The sequence below is a fragment of the Rousettus aegyptiacus genome, unplaced genomic scaffold (genome assembly GCF_014176215.1).
Source record: "Rousettus aegyptiacus isolate mRouAeg1 unplaced genomic scaffold, mRouAeg1.p scaffold_m13_p_11, whole genome shotgun sequence".
Taxonomy (NCBI): domain Eukaryota; kingdom Metazoa; phylum Chordata; class Mammalia; order Chiroptera; family Pteropodidae; genus Rousettus; species Rousettus aegyptiacus.
In genome coordinates, this window is record NW_023416286.1 from 82,463,081 (window position 1) to 82,481,372 (window position 18,292).

At 31.8% G+C, this 18,292-nt stretch overlaps 1 pseudogene; it reads left to right on the forward strand.

The window, feature by feature from the left end:
* The first annotated feature begins 16,945 nt into the window (after positions 1 to 16,945).
* Positions 16,946 to 17,064, forward strand: LOC118609687 (annotated as a pseudogene).
* Positions 17,065 to 18,292: the final 1,228 nt, after the last annotated feature.

The window sequence follows — 18,292 nt, forward strand, 5'->3', positions numbered from 1 at the left end:
GACCACTGAAAACAGTCATGATGTTCCAGATCATCTCTCTTTGGCAGTGAATTAGATTAGATGAAGTGCTGGAAGAGAGTAGGGAAATCTATGGTGGGTGGTATGGGAAGGAGATGATAAAGATGAATCACAGTTAAGGGATCAGTTGCAGGAGTGGATATTTTACTTACTGAGAGTTGGGATAAAAATATTTTAAAAAGGAAATGATATTAGAAATAAACAATTTGTTCCTCGTTAACTGACAAAATGTTTTAAAAGAATCTGTCTTACCCACAGAAGGAATGTGGAAAACATAAAATCAACTAAAAATAAAGTACCATATGATGAAAGTAAGAATAAATATGTAAGGTATGAGCAAAAAAAAAAAAAAAAAGTGTTTAAACTCTCCTATTAAAAGGAAGAGACATTAAAGTCATAATTTTACAACTCTATATGTTATTTACAAATTAAAAGGTAATAAAACAGAAAAGTGAAAAATAAAGTTATGTGAAAACAGATAATGTTATTTAAGTTGTAATACCCTAGTTGGGAAAAAGAATTACTAATTTTGATGAAAAGTACAGCTTATAATTGATATAATAATCTTTTTATATAATCATATCAAATATTCCAAAAGAACTGCAGCATATAATCAAAATTTATTAGTCATCATCATTAAATAAATGTTAATGTATAATTCTATTTGTTTTAAATTCTTTATTTTTTAAATGAACACTTATAGATAAAGACAACTCCATGGTACCTTTGTGTTTCTATGTATCAATATTAATTATTCTGTTCATGATTATGGACATTTTAATTATATATATGAACATATTTATTGAAACCATATTGCTTTGCATTTTTATTTAATGTTTTCAGAATTTATTATATAACTTTCATTATTATGCATCTGGGTGTTTTTACTTAATTCATGTCTGAGGTTTATCTGCAAAGTTTGTTTACTTTAATAGCTTTATAGTATTTCAGTGTTTGAATGACCTAAAGACAATATGTCCAGTCACATGTTAACATATATTTGTATTGTTTTGGTCTGAATTATCAGACTATTATTACATTCACAATGTTGTGCACCATCATCACTATTTGAAAATTGTTATCATCACCTGAAACAGAAACTCTGCACCATTAAGCAATGACTCCCCATTTCCCACTCTCTCCAGCCTCCGGTAACCTCTAACTGACTTGCTGTCTTTATAAACCCGCCTAATCCAGATGCTGCATATAAGTGGAATTACAGATTTGTCCTTTTACATCCAGATTATTTTACTTAGCATAATGTTTTCAAGTTCTAAGTAGATGAAGCATACATAAATTTCAGTCTTTGCCATTCTCGGCTATCTTTCCCTTATTATATACACTTACTGTTTAATTTCTGTATCATTTTAATCTTTCGAAGATTCTATTGATGCTCAGCCCATTCTCATCTGTATTCACTTTTGCATACCAAAAGCTTTATAATGTGAACTCTTGCAAAATTTTACCTGAGATAATTTTTCAGGTCACAGAACAGTGCCTCTTCCACTTACAAGACAGGTAACAAGTTCAGAGATGAACTGACAATGGTAGCACCACTCACACTGCGACGGATGGGGGGGTCTGATAGATAAATACCTCCGGTTCCTCATCCTTATGGTGTAGTAACTAAAAGGCACATGTTCTACACTAACCCATAATTTTCCAGGGGATTGCAATCCAGCTGTCCAGCTGGATAACTGGCTTGACACTGGCTTGTGTTCTTATTTCTCCTCTTTCACTTACCACTCCTACCATTATTTCCTGGATCACTTTCCAAATAACCCGCCTGCACTTGAATTCTTGACTCAGGTTATATTTCTGGGGGTATCCAAACGAAAAGAGGGAGTACAGTTGGTATCCAAAGTGGCCTTATGAAATAGGCAGAAATTCTCAAAAAATATTCTGTAATTAAATAAAATATTAGCCAAATGGCAATTAATTACCATTGCTGGTAACTAAGTGTTTTGATATCTCTGTGTGCTGCATCATCACAGTTATTAAGACTATCATTTGTAGTAAATAGGGATACAAGTTTCAGGTATATTGAGATGCACTGATTTGTGCAATGTCTTTAACACTTGAGAAATACTAGGGACAATGAAGCATTGTAGAATAAGCTAACTAGTGCAAACTATAGTACCCTAGAAAATAAACACACAAGGTAAGATAACTCAGCTCAGGGCACAGTTTGAAAGCCAGAATGGCACCTCTGATGAGAGGAGCATGTGTTTGGTGGCTATTGAAGTGTACAGCTCAGAACTCCTTCAAGAGAGATGAGCAGATATAACTGAGAAACTCAACTGCCAACCTTCTGTATCCAGCACCACATTCACACAAGAGTCACTCTTTAATCAGAGCCAGTTCTTGAACATGTTGGGGAAACTAGGGTCAGCCCATTGCTGCTTGACAGAGCTTCTAGTAGGTGAAAATTTGGCTCATGAAACCACACTTTCTGGCTGATCTGTACTGCACTCTTAAGGTCTTCCTAGCCAACTCTTTTTTCCCCCTTCTTTCTCTTATTTTCACAGGTTTCAAACCTGTATCACGATGTAAGTTTCTCCCTGTTTACTCCTCTACTTCTCCTTTCAACTTCAGAATTTCCCCTAATAAATTTTGAAATTTCTAATCCTGTATTTATATCTACTTTATGGAAGACCTAAAATGACACATATCATAAAGGAGAGAAGGAAAAAGAAATTAGTTGAAATATAGGCATTACTAACACGAGTATCCATTGCTAGCTAATAACTTCATATGAGGTAGAGTTATCTTTAAAGTGAGGCAGAGAAGGTGTCCTAGGAAATGAAAACTTTATTCTGTAAATTACTATGCATTCAGCACCTCCTCAAGCCAAGTCTCACATGTGACACCTTTCATTCATGATGAAATGAAGGCTCTGCTCCTGGGGATAACAGATAACACAACAAAATTGAAGAAGTGTCCTAGAGTATGTCATGGACCCCTTGGATAAGACAGTAGGCTTTTATTCAAGTGATACCAGGACCCAGAAATAAGCCAGGAGTTGTTTCTCACAATGAAACTGTTTACTAAAAGGCAAGATTTACAGTCATGCACTACTTAACAGACAGGATGTGTCCTGAGAAATGCATTCTTAGGTGATTTCCTCTTTCTGTGAACATCATAGAGTGCACCTACACAAATCCAGATGGTACAGCCTACTTACACACCCAGGCTATAAGGCATAGCCCACTGTTTTGTAGACGAGGAAATATAGTTTTCCCTTTACCCTTCTGGATTCTTGGCTGAGAATCCTCTGTAATAAGTACAGATTAACAAGAAAAAAGTCAAACAATTATTTAACAACATTTATACTTCTTATATACATAAGAGAGATCCAAGAAAAGTGATGCTCTCCCCAAGTCTTAAATAACTTCTTTGCCTCAAGACAAAGGTCTTGTGGGTGAGGGAGTCAGTTTGAGAGGTTTCCAGGAAAAGCCTAGTAAACAAAGCTAAAGTTGTTATGCAGATTTAAGTCTTTCTCTTCCATATTGATAAGGGTTTTTAGAGATCAAGCAAGAGTATGAAGATTTCCCTATCAAATGCAAATGTCTCATAAACGGTAGCTTCTACTTGGTTTTCAGAGCACATCGTCTGTACTGTTTCTTAAAATTAACCACCCTAAAATAATTTTTGCGCCAAAGAGACATAATTTGGAGGATAATCTGTATCTCTACATCCCCTAGGCTACAAACCTGTTTTGAAAGTTACACTTGACTGTTAGTATTTGTGTAATATGTTGCACTACAACTTTAAGATGTCTACAGGGTCACCAGGAGACAGGAATTTTTCAGCTTTATTATAATCTCATGGGACCACATTCCTATGTGTGGTCCATCAGTGAACTAAATGTTATGTGGCACATAAATGATATCCCCCAAATCTTAGAGATGTCCATAGTGATCTTCTTTTTGTGGTCTGGGACAGGCTGCATACAACATTCTGAAATTCCAGGGACACATTTGAAACAACTGAATCTCCGAGTCATAAGGTACAAGTGACAGAAATGCTTGGATGGTAGTCTAGATACGTTGGAAGACTTTCATCTGTCTGCATCACCTGGAAAGTTAATCTGAGTTACACACATGATTTAGGCATGTGTTTTTTAAAAAATAGCAACGAGATACACAAATGGCTACACTTCTTTCTTAGTGGTAGCATGCAATGTAAATTTAATTTTAAAAGGGAGAGTTCTCATGCCAAAGACCACCAGAATGTCAGAAACATTATTGAATATAGAGGTTCTTGTTTTCCCTGAGATGTATTTCTTACACTACATTTATTATTCATAGATCTTCTGTATAATACCTTTTTTCTACTCTTGATTGTCTACCAGTATGATCGTTTGTAGAGTGATAAAACGGTTAATAATGCTGCCAAACAAATTTGTATAGAATCAGATGATTGAAAATACTATGACACAAAAAGAGATGACAGTGTATTGCTACTTTATCAGGTGGTCAGTTAAAAACAATTTTGACATTCTCTAATTTTTGAATTAGAGAGAAAGAATTGCTAATTCAATCAATAACTTACTAACAAATGCCAGGGCTTAGATTTCCCTTAACTCCAAATAAAGATTCTCTGTGTAATCATTGGAATCATGACTAGATTAAATCTCTTTAATGCACTGTCATTTTCAAAGGTGTATCTTCTAAGCCAGCAGACATATAAAGCTTTATTATTTATCATTAATTTAACCTTTTTAATTCTACTAATGAAATGAGATTTTTTTTTCACTCCTTTGCTAGAGAGTTAGAGCTCCAGGAGCTTTTATATCATTCTTCCTACAAAAATAAAACTTTCTCATTGAGTTAAGAAGCAAATGTGTGTTTGTGTGAGGAAGAGTGTGAGTAGATAGATGGGCGAGCAGGTGGGTGTGTTTTACCAACTTCTAAGAGTGTCTTTTCCACATAAACCCTCAGAAATTGAGAAAACAACATCAGAATGCATTCTACTCATCATGATGTGGATTCAAGTCATATTTAATTTAGTGCCTTATCCACATAAACTGCCCTGTAGAGCCAGTGGACCATTGTGGACTACTGAATTTCTGAGAATTTGGTTCACCCAGAGCAGTCCTATAATCTCTGAAACTTCACACATTATTTTTATGTATTGCATAGTTAACATGAAAACTAAAGATCCCTTTAGAAAAAGAAGGCTAAAATTTGTAGTATGTTTTTTGTGGTTGTTGCTTAGTTGTTTTTTTGTTTTTGTTTTGTTTTGTTTTGTTTTTTAATATGGGTACATGGCTTCCTTAAAGTATATTTAGCCCCTGGGTTCTCCTTAGATCTAATGTGGTAGCTCATGTCAGATGCCTCTTCCTGACATAAAAGATATTTTCTAATGTAAAATCTATTTCTAATGTATTTCAATATTTAGGTCACTTAACAGTCAAAGATTCCAAAAAATCAGAATATTATAATGGCCATATAGTCCCTGATTCTGTCTATAAAATATATTTTTAGTGAGATATTTCATAAAATAAGTTATAAATTTTACAATTTTACAATTATATTTAGATTATACATATATACACATGTGTGTGTGTATGTGAGTGTGTATACATCTATATGTATGTATGTGTATATATTGTTTTTTTCTACGGTTTAAGCATTGCTATTTAGGTTTTGTCACCCAAGTATACTGATACATCCATTAAAATCTACTTAAACCTAGGTTCTTATATCTCAGGTGTAGTAAAACAACTATTTCAGCACTTTTTAAAGATGGAAGTGGTAACTCCATGATCTGGTTAATCACTCACCAAAACCATGTAAAATGGAAGAATTCTAAGTACCACATGGGATTCCTGTGCATGGAATATATTACACAAAATACGTATTCACATAAACATATTTAGAATAGAGAATGATTCAAGTTATTAAACAAAATTTCTCACATTTTTTTGTAACATACATTAGAACATCACAATATAAAGTAAACCAGGTAAACCAGTCTCTGTATTTATGATTAAAGTATACCCATTGAAGAATATGAGTTTTTTTAGGTGTCAAATATTTTTAAGAAAAATTGTATCCACATTTTGCTCATATGCGTATTAGTATAAATTCAAAATTTAAGGGACAAAAAATATATTCTTAATAAAATCTGATATCGAAAAGATAAACATATATTAATAATTATGTCAATATTCTCAAAGTTGACGGGAATATAACCAGAGTTTTTGTGACTCAACAATTGCCTTCATAGTTGAAGAGATTTGGGGATAGCCATCTGATCTACTTGATTCTAGTATAATACTCAGTTTTTCTCCCTGTCTGCTTCTTTTGCTCCAACATTTCAACAAATTAACATTTCATATCTCGATTCAGATGCTATGAATAAGAATCTGCTTTCATAACTAGACACTAGGTATGCAATAATCCTAAATAATTAAAAGATCTTTGGGTCAATTCTTAGGCAACTGGACAATAAGGCCCATTGTGTTTGTGCTAGGCATTCATTTTTGTTCAATAAATTGTGAAAGAGATTGGGGGAACTCTAGACACAGTGCATGCAATAATGTATAAAAAGTATTAACAATACTTTTTTAAAAAAATATAAATTTATATTTATTTTTTATTTAATAATGGTCAGGAATCTGTCTGAGGCATCTCATGATGAGTAACTTTCATTTACTTTCCACAATCTTCAGTCACACATACTATTTCTCTGTCATTTTAAACATATGTGATTTCTCAAGCCAAATTATAATTAAGTACATTGTTTATTTCAGAAAATTAGGTGGGTTTCCTAATAAAATGGGTATCTTAAGTTGGAACATTTACAGTTTTGTCTGGTTATGTCATAACATAAGATGAATAAAGTAAAATGAGATAATAAATAATGGAACCAATATTTTTAGGGTAAATGTTTTAAATTTAAAAGTTATATTATTCTTTATGAGGTTGCTATATTAATATCAAATATCTTTACTATTGAAGCTAATTCAACTTTTACTCCATTTCAATAATCTAAAAACCTATCGTTATTTTTTCCTTTCCATCATTCTCCAAATACCAACATACAAGAACTGTGGCGATATGAAGACTTTCTTCTACAGTTTTATTAGTTCTTTAATACAGTTTTCATCTCTATTTTAAAAATACATATCTTTATACCCATTACATGCATTTTACATGCCGATGCTTACAAATAATGATAAATTATTCTAAAGTTCTTGTTCTAATAATTCCAACAATTAGTTCTGGATGTTTATTTCTATTAATTGCTATTTTTCTTGATTGTAGGTCATCTTTTATAGTGTCTGCACATGTCTACTAACTTTTTAAAGAACTCTTGACATTGTGATTTATATGCTGTAGAGTCTTTAAGTCTCTAGTTTATATTATTATGTGAAGAGTGTCGAGTTTTGCTCCAGCCAACTGTTAAATTATGAGTGACTACCTTGACCTTGTCAAGTATTGGTTTTAGACTTTATTCCTGAGTGGTTATTGTGTTTTTTCTTAGTACTAAAGGTGACTTCCTTACCACAGGCCTAGTAGTGGCAAATCTACCATTTAAATGAAAACCAAAAGTATTTATCTAGTCCCACTTTCTAGCACAATGAAACTGTTGAAATTTTTGTTCGGTCTTTCAGACTTCAGGAAATGTTATCTACTCTGTATCTTAAATTCTTAGCCTAATATAGTTCATTAGTTCTTAAATGTGCATTCTAGGCAAAGGCCACGTTTTGAAGAGAATTTATATGCAGATTTTTGCAGCACTATGTTTTTAGCTCCCTTCATTCTGTGATATTACCTTTAATTTCCAGCTGCTCTGACCTCACTGAAGTTTTATCTCTGATTCCTCAAACCACTAAACAACTCAAAACGCTGTTGTTTTCTGTTTGATCTCTGTTTCTTGTGACCAAGAGACTGCCTTTAGGGGAAAAAAAAAATGGATTTCATCCAACATGGCTCACTTTTTAAGGACTCATCTTATCTACTTTCTTCCTTCTTTATGAAAAACACTATTCATAGAAGTCAAAAGTTCTTAATAAAGGAAGCAAAGAATTTCCTCAAAAATTGAACTATTTGCCATAAAGGAATGAGATTTTGAAAATATAATAAAACAAAAATAATCTCAATAACTGTTTTAAATGAAACAAACAAAATCTTGATAACTGTTCTCAAGAGCTTTCATTGTTCACTTCAATGACCTTTGAATGCAATGAGTACATATTACCTACATTATTTGTTTACATGCAGCTAACCAGGCCCTTCCAGAGATTCAGATTCATGAGATCATGGTAGGGTCTATTAATGTATATTTTAAATAAGTGTTCAAGTTATTCTGTTGTAAATTATCTGGGGACAACTTTCTGAGGAAAAAAAAATTCTGTTAGATAAAATAAGACAACAGAATTCATGAGAAGATGCAATTCCCAACATTACTCAGGACAGATAGAATTTTTCTATTTGTATAGGGCTTTTATGAAAGTTCTGTTGAAATCACTGTCCAGAAGACCTGCAGAATGCCCTGCTTAGTATAATTGCAATGAATCTCAGCTTGTTTTCAGTTGGTGGCAGTGCAATCATTCAGTGTGACCTGAATGTGTGCAGTTTGGCTTCAGGACTGACTAAAAGACTTTGCATTGGGCTGAAACCAAGAGCTGTCTGACCAAACTTGACATTTACTGGCATAACTCAATTTTGTACTGATGTTTGAATGTTCACAGAATCCTTTGCCCTACTTCTCAACACTATTGATGTCTTAAACTATTTCATTTATCAAAAGCTCTATCTCCAAGAGAGCAAAATCAAGCATAGGTCATTTTAATACAAGCACTCAATCAATTTTTCAATTTTAACCTTGATAGAATCAAATGATTTGAGTGTTTTTACCCACTTAGAGCATTCTATTTCAGCTTTGTCAAAAGAATTGGACTGATTTTCTCTTTACCCACCTATCAAAAAATTACCTAACCACCTATGTACGTTCGGGCATATGCATACCTTTCTATCCTCACTATTGTGTTTGCTATAGTGCATGTTCTGTGTGTATGTATATCTTATTAATTGATAAAATTTGTGTCTATAGAGATGGAATAGGAAGATAATACATTTAATAGACGATAGACACAGATTGATAGATGAGAGAGAGAGAGAGATGATAGATAGATAGATAGATAGATAGATAGATAGATAGATAGATAGATAGATAGATGATAGATAGATAGATAAAATTTTACTGTGCTAACTCTTGGATATACTACGTGTATGCTATTGGAAGTGTGACTTTACTAATGCTAGGCCTCTCTTTATCTAAAGAAAACATTTTCAATGAACAAGATTACTCCTGATTTCAGAATGATCTGAAAAGTCCGTCATGAGTGAAACATAAAATTAAAAAAAAAAAAGAACTAGAAAGGACAAAGTAGGTACTTGGGGCAGAATCTTGGCTCAGATTATTTTTGCTTCTATGAAGAATCTTGTAATTTGTATACAACATGTCTGGATATTAAATTCAGACATAATTAAATCAATGAAATCTTTAAAGTTTTAAATATTGCACAATGAGTGAAATAATTGCATTTAGCAGAGTATGCCTTGCTAAAATATTAAAGTATATTGAATTACCCAGTATAAATACATAAATTATCATGTACTAGGGGGAAGAATATGAGACTAGCATATATATATATGTATGCTGTTTTACAATTTTGATTGATCTCTTAATGTAGTTATTTAACAGAAGTATTTATGTATTCAGAATGGAAAATTGCCTGTATTTGTTTTATTGAAAGCCTATTATCTAACTTGGAATCCATCACAGAACAAAACAAAGATTGTGGACCATATGAAACTTTCGTTGTTGTTTTATTACCCTTTGGAAAGGTAATAAAAAATTAGAAAACTAATTTAGCAAAAATATTTATCATATGACCCAAGGAGAAATGTGGTATGAAAAAAGAAGAGCAAGCTAAAGGGAATCGGGATTATGTGTGTGTCTGCTGGGGGTGAGGCATGCAAGTGAGCCCAATGAGGAAGTGATACTAGAGCAAAGGCACAAAAGTAGTGAGCAATTTAGTTGTGAATATATCAAGAAAGGAATGATTTATAAAGAAAGTACAGACAGTCTGAGGCTCTAAGACGTATGAGTACACGACATGTTGGAGGAACAGTGAGGAAATTGCTGTAGCTTAGGTAGAGTGAGGAAGAGAGCAGTGAGAGATAAATCAGAGAAGTAACTTCTATACAGATCAAACAGGATTTGATCATCAGGACTTTAGGCAATGATAAGGACTTTTCATTTTCTGTGTGAAACTGAAGGAATGGGAGAGAAAAAGAACCGATTTCCTAACAACCTATAACCATCTGAGAGTTTAAACTTTTATGCATTTTCAACATTTATTTTATAAAGTATTGGAGAGAATTAAACTTCTTATTAAAAATAATATGTCAAAATACCTTGAAATTTCAAATATTTTGTAATATTATTCTAGATAATAAATCTCATTAAACCACAACTTAAAACATCTTCAAATAGAAGTAAATAACCAATAATATATTTAATTTAAAACATTTTAAAGAGAATGAAATTTGTAAGAGATATTATGTGGGAAATTAGAGATGGATGTAAAAACATTTAAAATACTTTATAATATGAAAAGCAAATATATATTGTACATGATGGATATTATTTTTCCTGACTATATTTTTTTGATAGTCATTATTTATTTGGAGGAACTGTATATTGATCATTGTTTCTTCAGTAAAGTATTCTTATTTTTTCTTGCTTTTATGAATTTACAATCAGCAGAAGTATATATTATATAAAAACTTTTGTTATAATCTTAGGGCACAATCCAATGAGTTTTTTTTAAATGTTGATATAAGCGAGTTACTTGCCTTCTAATAGCGATGCGTGACATTAAATTTTACCAATGTAATTTTTATTGTATTCTCTTCATAGTAAGCAAATCGTTTTACTTACTATTAGTTATACTCAAACTCCTGAGTGCTGTGATTTTACATTTTTAAGATAAACACAATTCTCCCCAAATTCCTGTCACTTACATAACTGCATATAAAAATACAAATTTCTACAGAAATCTTGTGCATTAGTAAAAGCCAAACACAGTAGAAATGTACAAACATTAAGTTCTCTAATAGACCATAAACATGTTGAAAAACTTTCAACTAATACATATATGCAGGATTCTATTATGTAACTATATATCATAATATGTATAGAGTTAGATGAAAAGAGATTAGGAAAATTACGCAATCAAGAACGTATTTTACAAGTATATTTAAGGTATTACAGATAATTTAGATGAAAAAACAAGATTTAAAATGACAAAAATGGATGACAAATATAACAATGATAATCAGACATAGTAGTTTGGAGCTGATACCATAAGATACTGCAAATAAAAATGAAATTTGTAGATACATTCAAGAAAATGAAACTGGACCACCTTCTTATACCATATAAAACAGAGTCAAAATGGATTAAAGACTTAAATGTAAGACCTGAAAACATAAAACTTCTAGAAGAAAACATAGGCAATAAACTCTCTGATATTGCTAACAGTAATTTGTTTTCTGATATATCTCCTTGAGCAAGGGAAACAAAAGAGAAAATAAACAAATGGGACTACTTCAAATGGCAAAGGAAACCATCAGCAAAACAAAAAGATAACCTACTGAATGGAAGAAAATATTCGTTTATGAAACATCTGATAAGAGGTTAATATCCAAAATATATAAAGAACTCGTACAAAACAACGAAAAAACAAACAATCCAATTAAAAAATGGGCAGAAGATCTGAATAGATATTTCTCTAAGGAAGAAATACAGATGGCCAATAGACATATGAAAAGATGCTCAAAGTCACTGATCATTAGAGAAATGCAAATAAAAACCACAATGAAATGTCATCTAACACATGACAGAATGGCTATCATCAGTTAATCAAAAAACAACTGTTGGAGAGGATGTGGAGAAAAGGGAACCCTCATATACTATTGGCAGGTTTGCAAATTTGTACAGCCACTATAGAAAACAGTTCAGAGGTTCCTCAAAAAATTTAAAATAGATCTGCTTTTTGACCTAGCAATTGTATTTCTGGGCATTTATCCAAAATAAACCAAAACAATAATTTGTAAAGATCTATACATCTCTATGATCATGGAAGTGATATTTACAATAGCTAAGACATGGAAGCAATCTAAGTGCCCATCAACAGAAGATTGGATAAAGAAGTTATGGTTCATATAAACAATGGAATATTACTCAGCCATAAAACAAATGAAATCCTATCATTTTCAATGACATGAATGGATCTAGAAGTTACTATGCTGAGTGAAATAAGTCAGACAGAGAAAGATAAATACTGTATGATTTCACTTATATGTGAAATCTAAGGGACAAAAAAGAATAAAGTAATCGAAAAAAGAGTCACACGATATAGAGGACAATTTAGTGATGTCCAGAGGGGCTGGGGGTTAGGCTCAGAGAAAGGATTAAAAGGTTAAAGAATTACAAGTTAGTAGTTGATAGAGGGTCATGGGGATGGGGAACATAGCACAGGGAATGCAGTCAGCAGTAATGTTTTGGCTAGGTAGAGAGTGAGAGGGAATATAGAGTAATCAGGGGATAATTTCAAAAACTATATAAATGTTCTACCAATGTACTATATACTTAAAACTAATAATAAAATAAAATGCTTTAAAAAATGTGATTTTCTGCTTTAGAACCCATTTCTCATGAAGCAAAGGTGTTTCTTTGTAACTGGCTCTACGTGCCATTAATAAGAAAAAAATACAAACATAAAAAGTATTATTTTTGAAAAGATTTGTGATGTAAATCAGTATTTAAGGCTTTGCATAGAGATATTTAAAAACATGATAAAAAGAAATATTTTATTTAATAAATATATTAATATGCTATAAATGTTTTATATTTCTACAAAAAGTTATTTAGTATTTTGTATTTAAATATAATTAGTTCTATCTAGTTTTCATTTTATGTAGCTAGATATGTCACTATGTCAGGAAGAAAATTTGAGAATTTCTTATTTCGTAAATAACCAATAACTTTTTTTATTTTTTAAGGAGGCACATGTGTTATCTTTTTAATTAGGCAAGCACACTTATTTTGTTTTTATTAAGTTGTTTTTTTCTTTAGGGATTAAAGCAAACCATTAAGAAACAGGTACTTATTTTAAAACTAAACGTTCTAAGAAAAAAAAAAGCCTTGCAGTATATCATTCCATAGTAAATATAGGTTGGTATGTTACATTAGTGGTCAGTAGTTTTGTGTGTTAAACAACTATCTTGAAAATAGGAATCAATATATAGAGAGAAAGTTTATAGTGAGAGTAAACATAAAAGCAAAATGACAACATGGATAATGCAGAAAATGCTAACACAGATAATGCAAAAAATGCTGGGTACTTTAAAATCCATATCAAGTTATAAACTTCTCAGATATGACGATATTGAATTGGTAAATATTCAGTTATCCACAGCTATCTACAATTATCCATTTTTTGGCTCCATTTGAGCTAATCCCACATGTGTACTTATATGAAAATTACGGAATAACAAAAATGTACAATGCAAGCTGCTGTAGAGTGTAGGACAGGGGATAGTTAGCCACGACCAACACCCCACCCTGTCATTGCTGCTTCAGAAGATAAGACTGCACCATGGGGGTGGGCAGGGGGATGGATCTCCTCCCTCTATCTTTGCTGGACTGTCCTTCTCCCGGTCCTTTGGCCAGAAAGCAAGCTTTCCCTGTTTCCGTTGTTGTTGTTGTCCGCAACTACTGGCAATTCTGAGTTACATGTCTTTCTCTGGCACCCAGTTCAAAACACACACACACACACAGAGAGAGAGACACACACAGACACACACACACACACACAGAGAGAGAGAGAGAGAGAGAGAGAGAGAAAGAAAAGAAAAAGAAACCCCAGGGAACACTGCTGCGTTGTTCCTCAAATCTTCAGTTCTTTGGATGGCCTGCACACTTCTTTGCACCTTCAGTATCCTTTTATAATTGTATTTTTTAATTGTTCCCAGACTATTTAGGTGCAGTGGAAGAAGAGGTGCAGAAACACCAACTTGTCCCAAAATAGAAACTCTAATTTTTACTTTTTAAAATTGTCATAACATTACTTGCATAGAGAACTCTTTTGCTATAAGTTCCACAATTTAACTACAGACATTAGAAACAATTATTACTGCAAACTGTGTAGTCTCTTTCCTTCTACTTTATCTGAACCTCGAGATGATCAAAATAATGAGGAAATATCCTCGTCGATATAAACTTGACTATAATCTTTTATATCTATGATACATAGAGAATTGATTTGAAGTATTATTAATTATCATAGCTTTTACAACTCATAGAAACTAAATGTTAGTATTTCCAAAAAAAAATAAAATCAGTTTTCTTAAATCAAATCTATGTATTTGCTTGTCAGAACATATGGCATGGATATTCGGTTCATTGATATGATGGCATAACAAGGCCTCTGAGGATATAACTTTTTTGATCCTATTTTATTAAATGTCAAAAAGTGTAATGTTGAAAGCTCATGTTGAAGGCTCACAAAAAGCAATTTACCATTCTCATCTAATCTCTCTCTCTCTCTCTCTCTCTCTCTTTCTCACACACACATACACACACACACACATGCACACACACGCACCCCCCCACACACATACAAGTTTTCCAAAGACACTCTATAAAAGATTTATGGTATCATGCAAGTTTTATAACAGCAAATTCACTAATGGCTTTTACCAGAGAATCCCTCAGGAGTTCTGCTTTTTAAATGTCGAAATATAGCTCTTAAACTTCAAAAGAGCAGAAATTTCATGTGAAAGGTTTAAGAGCAAAAGGTGAAATAAAGCTAAAGAAAATTTCAGCCCTAATATTTCAAGAACTTCATTCTTTTGTGGTTAAGTTAAACCTGACAAAGTATTATAACCCAAATTGTGTATAGAGCAGCTTACCACATGTCAAGAAGTATGATAGTACTTATGTCTCATGTCTCGAAAGAAATTTTTTAAGATTATACTATAAATATGAACTATCAACTTACCTCTTTATTTACTTGTTTTCAAATCCATCACTTAATTTTTGCATATTAAGAATCACATTACAATAGTAAAATACAAACAAACAAACAAACAAAAACAAAGAGATTTCCCTCAGATAACCTATTTGTGATACTCCAGTTAATTTGTGAATAGGAAAAAAAGAAAACCTTCTTAAGTCCCTGTGGCTCAACACTGGTGTTTGAGTCAATGTTGTATGATTATATATGTTTATTTTTTCCTGAGTTTAACATTTGTCATGCAGTTTCCTAAATATTTAACTCATTTAATTCTAAAAGTGAATCTATAAGGTGTGTGGTATTAGCATCTCTAAGTATAAAAAAATTGATGCACAACAATTTTAAATCATATCTTCAGTTACATAGCTGTTAAGTGGTGAAGCTGAAAATTGACAAATAAACAGTTAAGCTTTCACTCTAACCATCACATGTAGGTAGTCTATTTGCCTGATTTTGATCCTGTTGTTCCAAAGCATTACCATATCACAGATTCTATGCTTGTAATGGAAAATCACAATCTTTTTTGTATAAAATTTAATTGCATTATTTGTAACTACTTCTGATTAGGAAATATTCAAACACATTAATTTCTTTTTACTTTTACGGTTACCATTCCATGGGAAATGCCTCACCATTGTATCCTAATAATGTCCCTGGCGTGTGAGTATATAAAAGTACAATGACTCCTCTGTTCCTATCTCAGTCGATCCTTTTCCAAAATCTGATATACAATTAGAAACATGCAGATAAATTTTAGGTTGTCATTTTCAAATTAATTTTTTTATAATCTTTAATTTTACATGATATCAAATGTTAGTATTATTTTATGAGTTTATTAATATGGACATTTATTCATACAATCAGACATTTAATTAACAATTCATTTTCAAAAGTTTCTGATACCTTCAAAAAGATAGTAGGAACTTAAAGTCTATTAGATAATGTGGACAAATAAACAAGTATAGGGGATTGTCATGAAAAGTATGGTAAAGAGATGGGCAAGCTGATATTTAAGAATTTATAGTTTTGATAGACCATATGAGGCATAAACAGAATTTTTTTATAGACGTATATGTATCTAAGTGTTGAAATTTCCATTAAGAAACCGTTTTGTGTAATCATAAAGGTATATTCAGGCTATTTCCACTTCTGCATATCTCTACCACCACTATCAAACTCCAATTTAATAATATCTTATTCTCGCATTATTGCAATAACTTCCTAACTCTTCAATTTGCTGCCTATCTATTCTTAGCAATAAATATTGATTCCTATTTCACCCAAAGTAAGTTAAAGTCCTTTCAATGAATTTCAAAACTCTGCTTTATTTTATATCTATTGACTTCCTGATATTATCACCAACTATTCTCTTATTCGCTCACCCTTTTCAACCATACTTTGCTCCTCGTTTTATCTCAGATGTTCTCAGCATGATACTGCTTGATGATCTTTGTACTGAATCTTCCCTTTGCCTAGACTGTTCTCTCCCCAGATACACATATTACTAATTCCTTGAACTTTTCTCAATTATTTACTCAATTATGTTGTCAATAAGCCCTATCATGACTATAATATTTAAAACTAAACCCTCTCGACTTTCATATTCAGAATCATCTCATACTCTGAGTTATTTTCTCTAAGGAATCTTATGAATTTATTTATCTATAATGTTTATGCTTTATGTTACTTCTACTCAAAATTAATTTAGCATCTTCAGGGCAATTATTTTTCACTGGTTCATTCACTGATATATCTTAAGTCCATATAATAGTTCTGAGCATAAAGTCATCGCTTAATAAATTTTGAGGAAAGATATGATAATAATTCTACAGCCATGCCACCCTGAACAAGCCTGATCCTGTCTGATCTTACAAGCTAAGCAGGGTCGGGCCTGGTTAGTACTTGGATGGCAGACTAACTAGGAAAACCAGGTGCTGTAGGCATGAAAAATAAAAATAAAAATAAAAAAATAAGGGATAGTAAGCTGACAAGGTACATGCAACCTGTGAGGTCAACCAACGATTGCCTCGCCTAAAAAATAAAAATAAATTTAAAAAATTAAAGAAAAGATATGACAATAATAATCATAAATGTGCATGTACCTAATAACAGTGCTTCAATATAAATGAAGTAGAAGCTGTAAGAACTAAAGAGAAAAATAGAGAAATCCATAATCATAGTTAAAGCTATATTATGTATTGCTCTCAATTATTGAAAAAGACTAGACAAAATTTCAGAAAAAATAATTAGAAGATATGAATACATTATGACACATTGGCCTAACTGACATATTGAAAGACTATACCCAACAACTACAAAATATATATTATTAATTATACCCGGAATATTCACCAAGACAGATTATATGCTGAGCTATTATAAAGAAGCCATACCACATATCAAAAGATTGAAGTTTAATGGAATAGCATAGTTCATTACAATTTGTGATTAATGGTTAGTAAACTTAGATGAAATGAGTAGAATATTTCCTAGAAGAGTATCTTCACTGATGCTAACTCAGTAGAAAACATAATATTGAATAGTTATAACTATTTGAATACTTGGATCATAAAAAAAAAAAATTTCCATATATAGAATTCTCAGACATGAGAATTCCACTTTGAACTTTGAACAAGTATTCAAACAACAAACTTTCCAAAACAGATTCACATACGACGGTCTTTTGATTATAAGAAATATTCCATTGCAGAATCATATAGACACATTATTCTTTTAAATAATCACTATTACTTCAGTTTAGCTCATTTAATAAAACAATTGGATATTCTTATAGGAAAACCTGATCTCCCCTCTTATCCAAGCCCCATAAAATCAGTTCCAGGATGGTTAAAAATTAAGTGTGATATATATTTTAAAAGGTAATAGGTAAGAATATCTTCATGACCTTGTTAGGAAAATCATTCTTAAATAAAAATATATCTTAAATTAAAAACTCGTAAATTTGACTACATTTAAATTAAGAATTTATTTTTATCAAAAGACACTGAAAAATTAATTCTCTGATGCTATTAAGAGTTTTTGAGAGAAAGATGACAACTCCCCTATTTAGACGATTTCAAATCAGATTCAGGAGATGGGTCTCTCTCACTCTCACAAAGTAGATAACAGTTTCAGTACTTGATATCACAGACTACTAGCCTCCAGTGTGAA